At 36.2% G+C, this 19,647-nt stretch overlaps 1 pseudogene across 1 annotated transcript; it reads left to right on the top strand.

Annotated features, from left to right (window-relative positions):
• Positions 1-220: 220 nt before the first annotated feature.
• On the top strand, positions 221-1,411 carry LOC104668814 (annotated as a pseudogene). The gene is made up of 2 exons (XR_004056930.1): positions 221-950; positions 1,014-1,411. The product of XR_004056930.1 is annotated as an obg-like ATPase 1 (transcript).
• Positions 1,412-19,647: the final 18,236 nt, after the last annotated feature.

The raw sequence follows: 19,647 nt of genomic DNA, 5'->3' as shown, positions 1-19,647 counted from the left end.
AGGAAGAGAAGAGAAGTTTCCCTGTCATTGTGCCAGAGAGAGGAAAGCGTTTTTAGAAATAAAGCAGTCCATATGACTGATGTCCCAAATTATAGAGTCGCTGGCTAATCTTATCATCTGTTAGTGTCCCTAAGCAGAGTATTAAAACTTCTATAAATCTAGACTATAAAGGTATCTACTGGTTGATGTGGGAATGAGAGGTAGAAAGAGGGGAAATCTGATGCCCCTTAAAAAGGGAGGTGATGGAATTAAACCACCCCCAATCACTGGAAGATTTGGAACCTCACTGAAAATTGGTATTGTTGGATTGCCAAATGTTGGGAAATCTACTTTCTTCAATGTATTAACCAATAGTCAGGCTTCAGTAGAAAACTTCCCATTCTGCAGTATTGATTGAGTAATGAGAGCAGAGTACCTGTGCCAGATGAAAGGTTTGACTTTCTTTGCCAATACCACAAACCAGCAAGCAAAATTCCTGCCTTTCTAAATGTAGTGGATATTGCTGACCTTGTGAAAGGAGCTCACAATGGGCAGGGCCTGGGGAACGCTTTTTTATCTCATATTAGTGCCTGGGATGGCATCTTTCATCTAACACGTGCTTTTGAAGATGATGATATCACGTATGTTGAAGGAAGTGTAGATCCTATTTGAGATATAGAAATAATACATGAAGAGCTTCAGCTTAAAGATGAGGAAATGATTGGGCCCATTATAGATAAACTAGAAAAGGTGGCTGTGAGAGGAGGAGATAAAAAACTAAAACCTGAATATGAGATAACGTGCAAAGTAAAATCTTCGGTTATAGATCAAAAGAAACCTGTTTGCTTCTATCATGATTGGAATGACAAAGAGATTGAAGTGTTCAATAAACACTTATTTTTGACTTCAAAACCAATGGTCTATTTGGTTAATCTTTCTGAAAAAGACTACATTCGAAAGAAAAATAAATGGTTGATAAAAATTAAAGAGTGAGTGGACAAGTATGACCCAGGTGCCTTCGTCATTCCTTTTAGTGGGGCCTTGGAACTCAAATTGCAAGAATTGAATGCTGAGGAGAGACAGAAGTATCTGTAAGCGAACATGACACAAAGTGCTTTGCCAAAGATTATTAAGGCTGGGTATGCAGCACCCCAACTAGAATACTTTTTCACTGTAGGCCCAGATGAAGTGTGTGCATGGACTATCAGGAAAGGGACTAAGACTCCTCAGGCTGCAGGAAAGATTCACACAGATTTTGAAAAGGGATTCATTATGGCTGAAGTAATGAAATACGAAGATTTTAAAGGGGAAGGTTCTGAAAATGCAGTCAAGGCTGCTGGAAAGTACAGACAACAGGCAGAAATTATATTGTTGAAGATGGAGATATTATTTCTTCAAATTTAACACACCTCAACAACCGAAGAAGAAATAAAATTTAGTTATTGCTCAGATAAACATACAACCTCCAAAAACCATCTGAGTTTTTTAAAATTAAAATTTCTGAAAACCGATGGGACAAAGTTGGGGAGATAGGAATCTTCAACAAATAAATTATTTTTATTTATTTTAAAATTAAAATACTGTGTCCCCCCCACCCCCAATGACATACAAGTTCACTAAATGTGAACAGCTTTGCTTTTCACATGATTAAGACCCTACTCCAAATTGTAGAAGCTTTTCAGGAACCATATTACTCTCATGATACTTCATTAATCTCCATCATGTATGCCAAGCCTGACACATTTGACGGTGAGGACAATGTGGCTTGCTCCTTTTTGAATCTACAGATAATGCATGTTTTACAGTACTCCAGATGTCTACACTCAATAAAACATTTGACAAAACCAAAAAAAAAAAAAAGAAAGAGGGGAAATCTAAAAGTATCGATACACAAAGACTAAAATGAATACGCAAAAAAATAAAAGAGCTCTTGGAGTTTTCTATTTTCCAAATTAAAAATAAAGAATTCAGATAAAAAAATTTAAAATTAGAAATGAGAAAAATGTGAACAAATGTTAATGTATCTTCATTTAAATATTAAAAATATAACATTAAATTAGAAGATATGTAATACCCAAAAAGAAAATAAAGAAAATTACATTCTAGATTTTAAAAAAGATATTATTTTACAAAAACTTGGAGATGGGATAAAGAAGGAGTTAAAAGTATATTAATCTTTCTCTTTACATGTGGATGTCAATAAATGTTTATTTTTTACCTTGATAGAGAAATATATGTTAAAATATAATTGAAATTTAAAGGTGACCACCAGTTAACAGAATACATGCCACCTGGAATAAAGATCTTCATTTGCCTTTGTACTGCTAGGTATGGTCATGGGTAGGAAATCCCAGAAAGAAGAGAGAAGTAAGGAAGAGCTCCAAATTCTGTGTACAAACTCTTTTCAAAGTCTTGTCTGACTTAGAACTGCATATGTTTGGAGCAAGTCTCCAAGGAACCCAGGCGAGCAACAGCTGCTTGAAAGCAAAAAAAAAAAAAAAAAAAAAAAAAAAGCTGCACAAAGATCTTGATAGCTACCTGCATATTGGAAAGAAGGAGTTCAGGACTTTGATTCCCACCAACTTAATGATATTTGGAAAACACCTCAGACTGTTCACTGAACCCAGAGGGCCATGGATTAGAAATAAGAATCAGATCTTAGGTATAAGGGCAAAATGGAAATGGGTTTGTTTTAACAGCCTGACACTACATCTTCTTATCAGTAATGTGATCCTCCACTAATTTGTCTGCTAGAACAAAACTTCATATTTGTCAGAAAGATAGGAAAATTTTGTACTGGAAGCTCAATGGGCAAATAGATCAATAGGATGAAATAGTGCAGAAACAAACCCAAATAAACATATTGTCTTAATACCTGGTGCAGTTGTATTTACCAGAAAAGCAAAACCAAACAAAACCCAAAATAGCTAACCTCAAAATAACAGTGGCTTTAACAACTCTGCAATGTGTTATCTAATACAATAAAAGATTTCTAGACATCTGAAGAAATAGAAGTGTTACTCATAGCCAAGAGAAAAATATGATTGATAGAAACAGAATGACAGATCAATCAGATGATGAAATTAGCTGACAAGGACTTTAAAATAGTTATGATTAATTTGTTAAAAAACCTACTAAAAAAGATGAAAGTAATGGAAAGAAATTGGGGAACTTCAGGGGAGATATAGAAAGTCCACAAAGGAACCAAATGGAAATTCTCGAGCTAAAAATATACAATATCTAAAATCAAAACTTAATTGTATGTTATTAATAAATAATATAGAAATAACTGTTTAATTATTTGAAAAGAAAAATAGCAATAGACTTCTACCTGACATCTTGTACCAGGACATAGATTTAAATGTTAAAACATAATTTTGATGTATAAACATATAATATTATAAAATATTTAAAGTAAAACCATAAAAAAACACACAAAAATGTAGGCAATATTTATATTTTCTTGAGGTGGAGGAGACCATTCTCAACATGGCACAAATGTAGAAACTATTTTTTAAAAAAAGAGTGGGCAGGGCGTGGTGGCTGATGCCTGTAATCCCAGCACCTTGGGAGGCCAAGGTGGGCGGATCACGAGGTCAGGAGATCGAGACAATCCTGGCTAACACGGTGAAACCCCATCTCTACTGAAAATACAAAAAATTAGCCAGTCATGGTGGCGCGTGCCTGTAGTCCCGCTACTCGAGAGACTGAGGCAGGAGAATGGCGTCAACCCGGGAGGCGGAGCTTGCAGTGAGCCGAGATCGTGCCACTGCGCTCCAACCTGGGCAACAGAGCCAGCGAGACTCCGTCTCAAAAAAAAAAAAAAAAAAAAAAAAAAAGTGAGTTTTCACAAAATAAAAAATAATTTTATTATAAAAGCAATACTTTTAAAAATTAAAATACAAATTATGAACCAGGAAAAGTATTTGCAGCACATATGTGTTACTGGTTTTAATATAAAGATATCAATTTAGAAAATTGTAGAAATTCTGACATAAAAATGAGCAAAGGACAGAACTTAAATACTTGCAAATTAAGAAATACAAATGGCTGAGAAACATGGTAAATATTCAGTTTCAACAGCAGTAAAGGATGCAACTGAAAACAAATGATATGCCATTACATGACTATCGGATTAGGAAGTTTATAAAGTGGAAACAATAAGTTGACAGTGATGCGGGAACCTGGGCTAACATATAATATAGTTCAATTTTTCTAAAAGTCATTTTTAGGGAAGATTTACACAAAAATCATTTAATATGGCATTCTCTTTGACTTAGTATTTCAATTTTTGGGATGTATACAAAATAAACAAATGTGTGAAGAGATACTTGATAATGTATACATATGTGTACTTATAATACGAAAAGAAGGAAACGATCTAAATGCCGTTCTTAGTCTATTTAGACTGCTGTAACAAAAGACAGTGTTATCAACTGGGTAGCTTATAGACAAGAGAAACTGTTTTCTCACAGTCTGAAGACTGGGAAATCGAAGGTCAAGGCAGGGGCAGATTCACTGTCTAGTGAGATCAGGCTTTCTCGTAGATAGTGCCTCTTGCTGTATCCATGGTGGAAGAAGAAGGACTGCTTTCTGAGGCCTCTTTTATAAGGGTACCAATCACAATTATGAGGAATCGACCCTCATAACCTAATCACCTTCCAAAAGGCTCTACTTTTTAATACCATCACTTTGGAAGTTACAATTTTAACATATGAATTTGTGGGGGTCACATTCTCACCATAACAATATTCAAAATACAGGTTGATTGATTTACAAATTGTGATTTACTTATATAACAAGTAAAGCCGTTAACAATGACAATATAGATAAATGTTTTTTGCCATGATATCTGTGATATAAGTGAATGAAAACATTTTAAAATAATATGCCTAGTATAATCAGTTTTGTTAAAAAATAACATTATACATATTCATACATATATATGTTTGTATAGAAACAAGTCTCAGATAATATGCATCAAAATGTTAAACACAGTTACGTATGGGTGGTGGAATTACAAGTCATACATTTTATTGTTTATCTGGGTTTCTTAATCAAAATAATAAAAGTTAAAGATAGTTTCGATAGACTTTTCGTGCTCCTCCAGTGTTCTGGCTATATTTTCTGTTTTGAGCTTGTTGAATAAATAATCTTTAGAAAAATGAAGGGTTACTGCAACATAATGATTAGCACTACAGTTAAGCTTCACCTTGGGTTAAATAGTGTTCTGTGGCTGGTCTGTCCATGATGTATAACACTGAATATAGAAGAAAATGCATTTGGAGTTCCAAATAACAATTTTTTGGAATAAAATGTATTGTAAAACGGGGACTTCTCGTTCTGTTCTAGTCACTCTGTACGTTTGGCAATCACTTGCTCTTTTGGGTCATTGTAAGTCTCTGAATAAACAAGAGACAAACTGTGTTCATACTTTGAGTGGCAAGTTTAATTTAGACAATCTGCAAATTTGAGAAAAAGATTCTATCAATTCCCTCTGAGCTTTTTTCACCCCTTCAAATTGGCCAAAGCTGTGCTAGTCTTTCCACAGCCGTGATTGGGCTCAAAAGTGTGTACATAGAGCTCTCTTGGCACAATTCAGCACCAGCATCCAATGGAACTCAGTCAATTTTAAGCCCTCGAGAGCTCCTTTTAGAATCGCATCTCTGGTTTCCTGGGTGATGTAGACATCTGCATTCATGTGAGAACAATATACAACTTTGTTACCAGAAGTGTAAACTACTTGAGTTCTGCACCGGAAGGAAGAAAATCAGAACATGCATAGTACTTAGATGAAGATTCTGGTGGAAAATGTGGGAAATTAAGCTGAGAATTTGTTATTTTGTGCTGAAATATTAAAATTAAATATCCACAGGGACAGTGAAATCAAAGCATAATGCCTAAGTAAACCTCTTTCCTCTCTGCATAGTTCGGAAATAAACCTCTAGTGGATAATCCCAGGTAACTTTTAGCTATTGATTTTCTAAAGTTAAACAAAATGTTATTACAGGTAGTTCTTGCTTTGCACAATAGTACGGGAGCATTAAATGGCCATGCATGCTGAAACCACACAAAGGAATCTTAACAATAAATGGGAAATTGTATAATGTTCTGTGACCATTAGAAATTGTTGTCAAGGCATTAGAAACACTCTTACTGTTGGTCTTGAGTTTATAGGGAAATTCTTTAAAAATAATAAAATTAATATTTACTTAGTACACAATCTATAATATTGGGAACATTAATAATTAACATGTTTGATTTCTTTGTAAAAAGCTCATCAAGGGTAGTTAGAACTGTGCTGCTTGATTTATTCTCATTATATAACTTATAAAGTGAACAACTTTCTATGCCTGAGCCAATTGTCATATTTCTTTCCTTAGATTTATTTGGATCAGCTTTCAACTCTTTATCCTTTGCTCTTTTAATGTTGGAAATGTCACCAAGATTTCCTTTAATAAGAAGTACTTGACAGCATGACTTCTTCTTAGACATCATCCTTTTCATCACTTTTCTCATGTATGTCCATAGCTTCACCTTCACTATGTTCTCTTTTTAAATTTTTTAAACCGACAGATAATTACATGTTTTTATGACATACAAGATGTTCTGAAGTACACATGCATTGTGGAATGATTAAATCTAGCTAATTAATAAGTGCATCACCTCACATAGATATTATTTTGTGATGAGAACACTTAACATTTAAACTCTGTTTACATTTTTCTTTTTCTTTAACTTTTATTTTAGGTTTTGGGATACATATACAGGTTGTTATATAGGTAAGTTGCGTGTTGTGGGGGTTTTGTGTACAGATTATTTCATCACTCAGGTTACAAGCATAGTACCTGATAGGTAGTTTTTTGATCCTCGCCCTCCTCCCACCCACAAGTAGGCCCCAGTATGTTATTTGTGTCCATATGTACTCTATATTTAGCTTCCACTTACAAGTGAGAATATGTGGTATTTGGTTTTCTGTCCCTGTGTTAGTTTACTTAGGATAATGGCCTCTAGTTCCATTCATGTTGCAGCAAATGACATGATCTCATTCTTTTTTATGGCTGCATAGTATTCCATTGTGTATATGTACCACATTTTCTTTATCCAGTCTACTGTTTATGGTCATTTAGGTTGATTCCATGTCTTTATTATTGTAAATAGTGCTGTGATAAAGATACACATGCATGTGTCTTTATGGTAGAATGTTTTATAATCGTTTGTGTATATACCCAATAATGAGATTGCTGGGTCAAATGTTATTTCTGTTTTTTTGTTTTTTTTTTTGAGACAGAGTCTCGCTCTGTTGCCCAGGCTGGAGTGCAGTGACTTGATCTCAGCTCACTGCAAGCTCCGCCTCCCAGGTTCACGCCATTCTCCTGCCTCAACCTCCCAAGTAGCTAGGACTACAGGTGCCCGCCACCACACCAGGCTAATTTATTGTATTTTTAGTAGAGCCAGGTTTCACCATGTTGGCCAGGATGGTCTTGATCTCCTGACCTCGTGATCCACCCACCTTGGCCTCCCAAAGTGCTGGGATTACAGGTGTGAGCCACTGTGCCCGGCCGGTATTTCTGTTTTTACATTCTTTCAGAAACTGCCAAACTGCTTTCCACAATGGCTGCACTAATTTACATTTCCAAAATGTATAAGTGTTCCATTTTCTCTGCAACTTTGCCAATATCTCTTATTTTTTGACTTTTTAATAATCGCCAGTCTGACTGATGTGAGATGGTGTCTCATTGTGGTTTTCATTTGTATTTCTCTAATTATTAATGATGTTGGAACAAGACAGCTATGCCCTCTTTCAACACTCATATTCAACATAGTACTAAAAGTCCTGGCCAGAGCATTCTCGCAAGAGAAGGAAATAAAAACCATCCAAATTAGAAGGAAGGAAATCAAACTATCCCTGTTTACAGAGGATGTGCTTCTATACTTAGAAAACCCCATAGTCTCAGTCCAAAAGCTCCTTTATCTGATAAACATCTTCAGCAAAGTTTCAGTATACAAAGTCAATGTAGAAAAATCAGTAGCATTCCTATACACCAACAACATCCAAGCTGAGAGCCAAATCCAAAACACAATCTCATTCATAATAGCCACAAAATGAATAAAATAGCTAGGAATAGAGCCAACCAGGGAAATGAAAGATATCTACAATGAGAATTACAAAACATTGCTCAAATAAGTGAGATGACACAAACAAGTGGAAAAACATTACATGCTCATGGAAAGGAAAAAAATCAATATTGTTAAAATGGTCATGCTGCCCAAAGCAATTTATAGACTCAATGCTATTCCTATCAAACTAACAATTACATTCTTTACAGAATTAGGAAAAACTATTTTAAAATTCACATGGAACCAAAAAAGAGCCCAAATAGCCAAGACCATCTATCCCAAGCAAAAAGAATGAAGCTGGAGGCAGCACATTATCTGACTTCAAACTATACTACAAGGCTACAGTATCCAAAACATTATGGTACTGGTACAAAAACAGTCACATAGAGCAATGGAAAAAAATGGAGAGCATGTAGCATATTTCAGGATCTCCTTTTTAAAAAAAAAAAAAAAAGGCTAGAGACTATTCTATTGCAAGTATATACCAAATTTCTTTATCCACCATCACATCCATGGACATTTGTGTTGCTTCCATGTCTTGGCTATTGTGAATGATGGGGCAACAAATATAAGTGTGTTCAAGATCTTGTTTTTCAGTTCTTTTGGATATATACCTACTAGTGGTATTTCTGGAACATATGGTAGCTGGAGTATTTTTTTTAATATATTGTTGATATTACCACTTGTCCGATATGGTTTGCAAATATTTTCTCAATTCTGTAGGTTGACTTTTCACTCTGTTGATTGTTTTCTTCACTATGTAGAGACATTTAAGTTTGATATAGCCCAAGTTGTCTATTTATGCTTTTGTTGCCTGTGCTTTTGATATCATATCTAAGAAATTTTTGATATCAGTTTATTAAATAAAATTATTTGGAATTATTTGTCACATAATTCATAAAAAAAAAAAAGAATGGAGAGCCCAGAAATAAGGCCACACATCTACCACCATCTGATTTTGACAAAGCTGACAAAAACAAGCAGTAGGGAAAAGACTCCTTATTCAATAAATGGTGTTGGGATAACCGGCTAGCCATATGCAGAAGATTGAAGCTGGACCTCTTCTTTACACCATACACAAAAATCATTTCAAGATGGATTAAAGACTTAAATGTAAAACCCCAAACTATAAAAACCTGGAAGATAACCTAGGAAATATCATTCTGAGCATAAGACTGGGTAAAGATTTCATGATGAAAATTTCAAAAGCAATTGCAACAAAAACAAAACTTGATATATAGGACCTAATTAAACCAAAGAGCTTCTGCACAGTGAAAGAAACCATTAGCAGAGTAAAAAGACAGTCTAAGAGTGGGAGGAAATTTCTGAGAGCTGTGCATTTGACAAAAATCTAATATCCATGATAAGGAGTTTAACAAATTTAAAAGCAAAAAAACAAATAACCCCATTAAAAAGTGGACAAATGATATGAACAGCCACTTTTCAAATGAAGACATACACATGACCAAAAAGCATGTGAAAAAATGCTCTCTTTACATTTTTCAGGAATAAAATATATTGCCAATAACTATAGTTAACTCTTCTAGACATTAGATTTCTTAAAACTTATTTCTCCTAACTATAATTATTCTATCCTTTGACCAACCTCTCCCCAATCTCATGTCCCCCAACCACCCTAGCCTCTGATAAACACCATTCTACTTTCTAGTTCTATGGGATCAACTTTTTTGAATTTCACATATGAGTGATACCATGTGATATTTGCCTTTCTGTTCCTGGTTTATTTCACTTAGTATAATGTATTCCAGATTTAGTCAGGTTGTCACAAATAGCAAGATTTCATTCATTTTTATAACCGAATAGTATTCCATTACACATATAACCACATTTCCTTCATCCATTCATCTGTTGATGGATGCATAGGTTGAATTCATATTTTGGCTATTGTGAATGCGGCTGAAATAAACTTAGATAGTGCAGATAATGGCAGCAGCATCTGTCTGCAGTGGCCACTGAGAAGAGACCAGCTACAGTGGGGAAGGTGCAGCCAGGACTGCGTGCTCCACGGAGCCAGCAGAAGCCCGACCCCTTCTGAGTTGTGAGGGCGAGAGCCCCACCCTTCTGGGCATAGCTGTAGCCACCCAGAAGCTGCTGCAGACTGGGCTTTCCTGCTCTCTTGGGGGACTGGGAAGCCTCCCTTCCCCCACTGGCTCAGAAACGCCTGCTCTCCTGTGCAGCCACCTAGCTGCTGCTGCTGCAGAACTGGGCATTACTGTGCTCTTGTCCCCCACAGACTCAAATGCCTGATCCTGCCACCCATCCTCTCCCGACTCACAAGCCCTCTCTGTGATTTTGGAGCAAAGTTGAAGGCAACTCCAGGCACTGTCACAACCTGGACAGAGTCCATACACTTGGGACAGTGCTGATGTAACGCCTAAGGTTTTTGCCTAGCCACGCCAAAGAATTGGTGTGGCGGCTGACCGTGACGAGTGATAGAGACACAGACCGATAGAGAGAAAAAGCTGTAGGCTTTATTGAGCAGAGTGAAAGTACAAAGCTTCCACAGTGTGGAAGGGGTCCCGAACGGGTAGCCAGAGTTAGATTCTATGATTGCCTTTTAAACTTTTTAAGACGGGAAATACGGGAAATACCTGTGGCAGGAAGATGTTACCAGAACAAGAAACAAAGGCAATTAACCATTTGCGACACGTCTTAGATCTTGAGGAAAACTGGAATTGCAACTTAGGTTTTATCTACTTTATGACCCTGTAGGAGCATGGCAAAGGAGATAGGATCTTACAGGACTTTGTTACAAGCATGTTTTCAAGGAATTGGAATTGGGATGATAGATAAAGTCCGCTGGTCACAGAAAAACAGGCAGTTAACATTCCTTTTACTTTAGTTTATGGGGAGGAGGAAGGGAGGGAGAGAGAGAGAAAAGACACAGGGAAACTTACAGCAAAATTTTCACTGGTTATAGCTTCCTTGGGGAAGAAAACACATGCACAAATCCTGGTGTTAGGAATATTTTAAGCACATATCTTCAATATTATTCATCCAGGACCGAAGTAGCTTTCTGAGCCCCTACTCGACCCAGGAAGCCCAGCTGGCCCCTCTTCTCAATGACACAGCAGCCCCCTGCTGCCTTGTTCTCCTCTGGACTCTGGGCTCTGATGAGCATGGGAGGGAGGCAGAGGGGAAGTTGAGGGTGCCTCAGCACAGGCCTGCAGGCGCCCCTTGTTAGGAACAGCTTGGGCACTGGGGATGGCAGGTTGATGGCAGTGGGAGGCAGACAGGCTCCGTGGAGCACGCAGTCCTGGCTGCACCTTCCCCACTGTAGCTGGTCTCTCCTCAGTGGCCACTGCAGACAGATGCTGCTGCCATTATCTGCACTATCTAAGTTTATTTCAGCCACATTCACAATAGCCAAAATATGAATTCAACCTATGCATCCATCAACAGATGAATGGATGAAGGAAATGTGGTTATATGTGTAATGGAATACTATTCGGTTATAAAAATGAATGAAATCTTGCTATTTGTGACAACCTGACTAAATCTGGAATACATTATACTAAGTGAAATAAACCAGGAACAGAAAGGCAAATATCACATGGTATCACTCATATGTGAAATCCAAAAAAGTTGATCCCATAGAACTAGAAAGTAGAATGGTGTTTATCAGAGGCTAGGGTGGTTGGGGGACATGAGATTGGGGAGAGGTTGGTCAAAGGATAGAATAATTATAGTTAGGAGAAATAAGTTTTAAGAAATCTAATGTCTAGAAGAGTTAACTATAGTTATTGGCAATATATTTTATTCCTGAAAAATGTAAAGAGAGCATTTTTTCACATGCCTTTTGGTCATGTGTATGTCTTCATTTGAAAAGTGGCTGTTCATATCATTTGTCCACTTTTTAATGGGGTTATTTTTTTTTTTCCAATTTGCAGAGCTTCCTTTAGCATTTCTTGTAAAATAGGCAAATAGGTCTGGTGGTGATGAACTCCCTCAGCTTTTGTTTGGCTGGAATAGTCTCTGTCTCCCTTTCATTTTTGAAGGATAGCTTTGCTTTACAGAATTCTTTGTTGGCAGTTTTTTCCTCTAAGACTTTGACTATGTCGTCTCACTCTCTTCAGGCCTGTAAGGTTTCTTTATTTTATTATTTTATTTGAGACAGAGTCTCGCTCTTGTCCAGGCTGGAGTGCAGTGGTGTGACCTTGGCTCACTGCAACCTCCACCTCCCGGGTTCAAGTGACTCTTGCTCCTCAGCCTCCCAAGCAGTTGGGATTCCAGGCATGTGCCAACACACCCAACTGTCTTTTTATTTTTATTTTTAGTAGAGATGGGGTTTTGCCATGTTGGCCAGGCTGATTTCAAACTCTTGGCCTCAAGTGATCCACCCGCCTTGGCCTCCCAAAGCTCTGGGATTACAGGCATGAGTCACCATGCCTGTCCCTGGCCAGTAAGATTTCTGCTGAGACATATGCTGCTAGGTATATTGGAACTCCCCTACATGTTATTTGTTTTTTTCTCTTGCTGCTTTCAGTATGCTTTCTTTGTCCTTGAGTTTTGTCAGTTTAATTGTAACATGTCTTGGATTAGCTTTATTTGAATTGAATTTGATTGATGGTCTTCGACCTTTCTATACCTGGATACTTATCTTTCCAGATTTGGAAACGTTTTGCTATTATTTCCTTAAATAAGCTTTCTATCCCCTTTGTCTTTCTCCACTCTCTCTTGAACTCAATGACTGGAAAATTTGCTCTTTGATGTTGTCCCATAAATCCCACCAGATATCTTTGTTCCTTTTCATTCTTTTTTCTTTTGTCTCCTCTGTCTGTTTTCAAATAGCCTGTCTTTTAAGCTCGTTGATTCTTTCTTCTGCTCAGTTTGGCTAGTCATGTAATATACTACATTTTTTATTTTGTCCATTGTATTTTTTTCAGATATAGGATTTCTTTTTGATATTTTGTTATTTCAGTCTCTATTAGGTATCTCTGGTAAATTTTTGAATTCTTTATTTATATTTTCTTGAAGTTCACTGAACTTACTTGAAATAGTTATTTTGAATTATTTGTCAGGCATCTTACACATCTTCATCTCTTTAGGGTCAGTCATTGGCATCTCATTTCATTTGGTGAGGTCATGTTTCCCTCATCGTTTCTGATACTTTTGGTTGTTCATATATGTCTGCACTTTGAATAGAAGGGTATTTATTTCATCTTTGCAGTCTGCCTCTGTCTGTGACTACTTTTCTACAGTAGGCCTGACTAGAAACTTTGAGCAGACTGTTTGTTTTGGTCTCCAAGCCTATCATTACCACAGCTGTTGTAGCACTAGAAAGTGGTTTAAATCGGCATCTGCTGTGGCCAGCACCAAGGTTCACATGTTGGTTGCTGTGGACCCCACTCCTGTTCTTCATTTAGAATTGACTCCTGGTCGACTAGCCCTGCTAACATTCCCAAGATTCCAGAGCGAGCCACATGTAAAGTGTCACAGAATGGTGAGGAAGTCAAACGTCTGCCTCCAACTTATACTTTCTGCTGTAGAAACCACCATCAGTCTGGAAGAATTCTCCCCATATGGCACTCTATGTGCTTAGAGAAGGGGTGTGATGATTAAGGAGAACTATTTCCCTTACTCTCTGATTGCTATTTTTTTGGCTCCATTAATCCAAGGGAATATCACAGCTTTACTTCAAAGTTCTGGGATATTCAGGATGGTAATCTTGACTCTAGATAGTTGCTAGTTTTATTTTCTTGGTGGGGAAGAGAAACCAGAGAACTCCTACTTTGCAATTTTGTTGATGTCATTTTTCAGTATGTTTCCTGGCTTCACATCTAGAGCCTTCCTAATGGTGACATTGTCAACATTCCTACAATTATTGATGAGTCCACTCAAGTTTGATTCAAATTTCACTCCCAGTGTTATTACTCTTGATTTCATTGTTGCACTTCCACTTTTGTTGGCCAAATTTTTTCTTTCTAGTATCTATTTTTGTAATATGTCTCATGGATTTAAAACTGAGAGACAACTAGGCAACCTAAGTATATGCTTTGCTCTGTCAGAACTGAATGTTTATATAATGAACAATCACCAATAAACTTCGATAAAAGTGACATGATTGGTCACAGATCATGATGCACCTAGTAATTTGTGGAATGAAAAGCTAGCAGTGAAGTACTTTATGTGATTACTCACAGTTAATATGCCATGGTAACTAAAATTTGGATGGTGTTATCGACAGGCTGATGTTATTTAATAAACCTGTAGCAACTAGAATTTTTGCAAAGCAAGAACAACAGGTACTGAATCAAAATTATGGTCTCAAAACTTAAGTAAAAGGAAGCAAAGGTCTGTAGAAAAATCAGACCTGCTTTTAAACTTCAGGTGACATAATTGTTCTAAACTATTTTATCTGTAGCTGTGAGCTGAAGAACAAATAATTTTTGCGGTAGTACAATTCAAAAGATTGAGTTGCATTAATAGAGATGATGCACATGTGGACTATAGCTTATATGAACCAAAACTGACATCAGAGTAAGCTGATTGATGTATTTATGGCAATAAAAAGAGTTGCTTGTCTCTGGGTCATGAGAAGGAAAGAAGGAAAATACTTGGAAAAAACGGTGGAGTGATTTTGAACATCATAATAAAAGTACTGATATTCTGATTTCAACAATCCAATGGTTTTAAAGACTGATTACATTAAAATTTTCCTCTATAACTTATTTTTCTTTTGTAGTACAGTAAATTATTTTTTCAGGATCTACATATTATGCCAAAATAGAACATACTTAAAAAATTTAGTGGTAACACAAACTCTGGATGACTAAAGTAAGATTTGAAAGAAAAAAGCTGCTCACAAATAAAGTGAAAACTATGTAGTTAACATGAGGATTTCTAAAAAATGAGTGGGCTGTGCTCATTAAGTCAATAAGCAAAAAATAGTTTCAAATAATTACTTTATAGTATGAATAAATTTGTCAAAATCATTTTTAGAAAAAAATAAGAATGCTCAAGAATACCAAAATAGAGTCAGGAGATAAGGTCCATGTTTTAACACACTTCATAAATCAATTTTGGAGATTACAAAAGGCAAGAATTCCATGAAGCATAGAATTATTATTTGCAGCTTCATGAAAGATAGGTAAATGTACAAAGTCTTAACTACCAGGAGAGATAATTATAGAAAAGTTTATAACATAGAAACAATAAGATAAGCAATTGTGAGGATAGGTAGTTTAAATTCTATTTTATCTTCAACTTTTTTCTTTGTCATTAGTATACATTAGTAAATAAGAAGATAGCTCTGCATCTGAGGCTTTCCAGAATCATTGACAGAGTATGCTTCAAATTGGATTTATTTCACAATTTGGGTTTAGCAGGCTTAAAGAAGAGTAGTTGGGGATATTGCAATCTGACTGATGAATCAAACCTTGATGATAAATGTGAGTAGGTCCAGTTGGAGGTAGGAAGGATCTAGTAGGGTGCCACAGAAGTCACTATTAGATATGATCATAATTAGCATTTTTATTAGGGAATCTGAATAGGAATAAATATCAAATTAGTGGAACAGCTGAGAAATGAACTAGGAGCACTAGTTTATAGCAGTAGGGAATATAATAAAATATAGGTAGATAGAAACTGAAGAACCATAGTGAGAAAAATAAAAGAAAAAACAAAATAGAAATCTGGTTCAGTAGGATGATGAATCATTCCCACATGAATTTTAATCAGAAACTCAATTATAAAATACTCTGAAATTGCATAATAATAGCTGGAGTTGCCTGCATAGACAATAAACTTGGGCATTGTAAGTTGTCATCAGGGTTTTGCCATCCCCAATAAATTATGCTGCCTGTCTACACCCATATGCCATCTGTAGGAAGAAAGTACTGGCATGGATTGCCTGGATTTGATCTCTGTGGCTGGAATATCATATATTGTAATATGTGCATAAAAATATGTGACAACAAAGGTCATAAAAATTCCATCAATTGTGAAGTAGCCTTGGACTTCCTTTTTTTAATCACAAATATACATTACTGTAGGTTGATCCTAGGTACAAATAATGTGATGCTATAGGTACTTTCCCAGGTTATAGCATGAAAGAGGTTTTACCATCAGGAGGGGTGAAAGGTTGCATGGCTAAAACAAGAAGATTCCTGAGGTTAGTTCGTTGTTTCTTTTCCTTCCTTCTTCTCTGTTCCTGTGTTGTTTTTCTCCCCCATACATCTGGATATCCAAATTACTTCTATTATGCTAACCATTTTTAATCTGAACACTCTCTTTTGGATTTTTTTCAATTCTCTGATTAATTTAAGGAGTGTCAGTATTGATGGTTTTCAATTAGAGGGGTTTCCTAGGCTTTAGCTTTAGCTGCCAGCTGGTGGTAGCTGTTATTTAATACTGAAATAGGGAATCCAAAAATTTTTCTAAAATTTAGCATTTACACAATTGCTCCTAAGTTCCTTTGAAAAATTGAGTGGACAGATAGTTTTTAATTGAACATCAAAGCTAATATAGCTAATGAAAAATAAATTGGAGCCCAAAAATTCACTTTAAAAGGCTTTTCTAGGCTACTGATCCTAGGGAAAAAAAGCAGCATTATTAGCAAACTAAATAGAAATTAAAGGTGAACATTTTTCTTACTTGGTCTTTATGGAAAAAACTTCTCTGAATTTTATTATTTTACTTTTGTACTCGTAAGTCATTCAAATTGCAGTTATAAGAGCAATTATGTCTACTTTGCTCTAGCAAAATAAAATAGACAAGGCATTTAAATCCATTCAAATATGTTTTGTTCTAATATATGATTTGTTCTATATTTTTTTACCTCAGAATACATCTCTTCAGTAACCTGACAAATACATTTGTTGTTTCATTATTACCTCTAAACAAAAGCTGCCCTCTTTTTTCTTGAATAAAACAGCATTTTATTAGTAAATTGATTTTAAAAGTAAACCTTTAACTCTCTAAACTCTTTTTCTTTATGCCTCTACTGGAATTAAAAAACAATAATGAAAGCAAAAAGGTAAAACAAAACAAAATCCAAAACTAACCAGTTAAAACAGTCTATACCACCACCAGTAAAAACAACAACAAAACATTAAAAATCTTAACTAAGGTCACATTCAAATCAAGGGAGAAAATTTAAAATCAGAAAAATGAAACTGAAATTCTTTATCACTTCTTTATAATACTTCTTTGTATAATAATAACTGGCAGCTATGGATGCTAGTTAAGCATTATAAATATGCATAGAAATAGAATATGCCATTTATTCTTTATAATCTCATGGGAAGATGGTACTGTCATTCCTAGTTTGTAGATGAGAAAAGGGAGGTATTGAGAAGTTCAGAATTTGCCTAGAGACACATAACCTGAGAAGAAGGTTTTGAAAAACCTGCACTCCACCAGCCACACTCAATTCTCATTATTTCTTATGTTTGGTAATTCCATGCTCAAGAACATTAAAAACATGTCTCATTCATTAAAAAACAAAAAACAAAAAACTCAAGAGACAATGTAATCTTATTTGACATTGAAATAAATACAGTTCAATGATACAAAAGGGCCAGTGCCAACTCAGAGTAGGGCCCTTCATTGCTGGGTGAAACAAGGAATTCATTTGGTTTTCAACCTCTACTTGTAATTTAGTTTCTTACAACGTGGAATGAGTATTGTGCTGTCTGAGCTCCATAGAGTAGACAAATGGAGAGGGATCTACTTAGTATGCAGATTTATGCTAAATATAATTGATGGAAAGACCTCTGCATTCTTTTTGCTAGAGAGAAGTCAACTGCTTATGAACCTTAATTACATCTGCAAAATCTTTTAACCCATAGTTGTGAATATGATATTCCATCATATTCACCATTCTGTTAACACTCAGGGGGAGGCATTTATGTTGAGTGTGTACACCAAGGGCTGGGAGTCTTGTGGACCATCTTAGAATTCCGCCTACTGCATGGTAGCAGAAGTGTCTGTAAAATTTTTGTTGCCTTACACATAATAAAGAGGGAGAAAAAACTCTTATTGTGACATGTGCGCACTGACAATGGTGAACTTCACCTGAGCCCTGTGATCCTGGAAGTTAGCAATGGCTAAGAAATCCTTCCATACTTTGTGTTCCAGGAAGCAGATTACTGCAAAGAAATTCTTCTCCTCTACATCTTTGTTTGGGATATTTTTTAGATTTCTAATGAAGACAGTCATATCTGATGACTTAGATAAGATGAAGAGGCACCTCTCTTGTTTACTTATCATAAGGCCAAAGACCCTCCAAAATTTCTGTTCTTTGCCTCATAAATGATTAGCTTAACTGTGTCTTTCTCACTAACCAACTGGAGGAAAACGCCTATTAGTATGATTTGATCAAATTTTAATTAAGCTTTTCTCCTTCCTCCATACCCCTGAACTTTGATTCACCCTTAGTCTGAGTCAGCATATACCCACTCCTTAACAGTCCTTCTGAAGAATAGACGAGTTCAGGGTAAAACATTCTTTGATCTACTGTCCTGTCGCTGCCACTTCCGTGCCTTCTTTGAATTTATCCCACTTCCAACACCAGGTTCTCTCTAGCCTTGCTTACTCCTCCTATTAAAAAAAGCCCTTTTCTGCCTAATTAAAGATGCTTAATATAGATAGAACATCCTCTCTATTGCAATAGCCTCTTCATTTCCACCCCTGGCAATATTCCATTCAAATAGTCTCTCCTTACCAAAGTCTAGATTTGTTTTTTATTTGGCAAATCTGTGCCCTTTGAGGCCATATTCTATTCAATTGATGTAATTTTTTAAACCATTGCTCCAAACACAGGACAATCATTCCTGCATCGCTGGCTGCTGTGCACTGAGACAATGACGCAAATGACACATGCAGAAATCACCACACAGCAATAGTTCTTTTCCTTGGAACAGTTAGTTAAAATTACCCCTCTCAGATTCCAGTGAATTTAATCTGGTTAGCTTAAATTAACACAAACTGCAATAAAGGTAAGTTAGAATTTTAAGGAAGAGAACTGCAAGAAACGGCCACAACAGTTTTATTTATTTATTTATTTATTTATTTATTTATTAATTTATTTATTTATTTATGAGACAGAGTCTCACTCTGTCACCCAGGCTGGACTGCAGTGGCCGATCTCAGCTCATTGCAACCTCCGCCTCCCAAGTTCAAGCGATTCTCCTGCCTCAGCCTCCTGAGTAGCTGGGATTACAGGTGCTCCTTACCATGTGTGGCTAATTTTTGTATCTTAGTAGAGATGGGGTTTTGCCATGTTGGCCAGGCAGGTCTCGAACTCCTGACCTCAGGCGATCCACCTGCCTCGGCCTCCTAAAGTACTGGGATTACAGGTGTGAGCCATCACACCTGGCCAACAGTTTTAAATTTAAATAAATATAGATGTCAGCAGTGGGGTAAAACTATTTATTTAGATGCTAGTTCATGATGAATGATATCTTTATTCTTTGCATTGGCTGTGACCTGGGATTCATATGAAATAAAGCAAAATTCATGAAATCCATGATGTTTAAATCAGGCCTTATAGGCTTCTCTAGAAAATATTAGTCACACTGCATC

This window comes from Rhinopithecus roxellana, chromosome 4 (genome assembly GCF_007565055.1).
Source record: "Rhinopithecus roxellana isolate Shanxi Qingling chromosome 4, ASM756505v1, whole genome shotgun sequence".
NCBI classification, from domain to species: domain Eukaryota; kingdom Metazoa; phylum Chordata; class Mammalia; order Primates; family Cercopithecidae; genus Rhinopithecus; species Rhinopithecus roxellana.
Note: the sequence above shows the minus strand (reverse complement) of the source record. Positions and strands in the feature narration are given on the sequence as shown.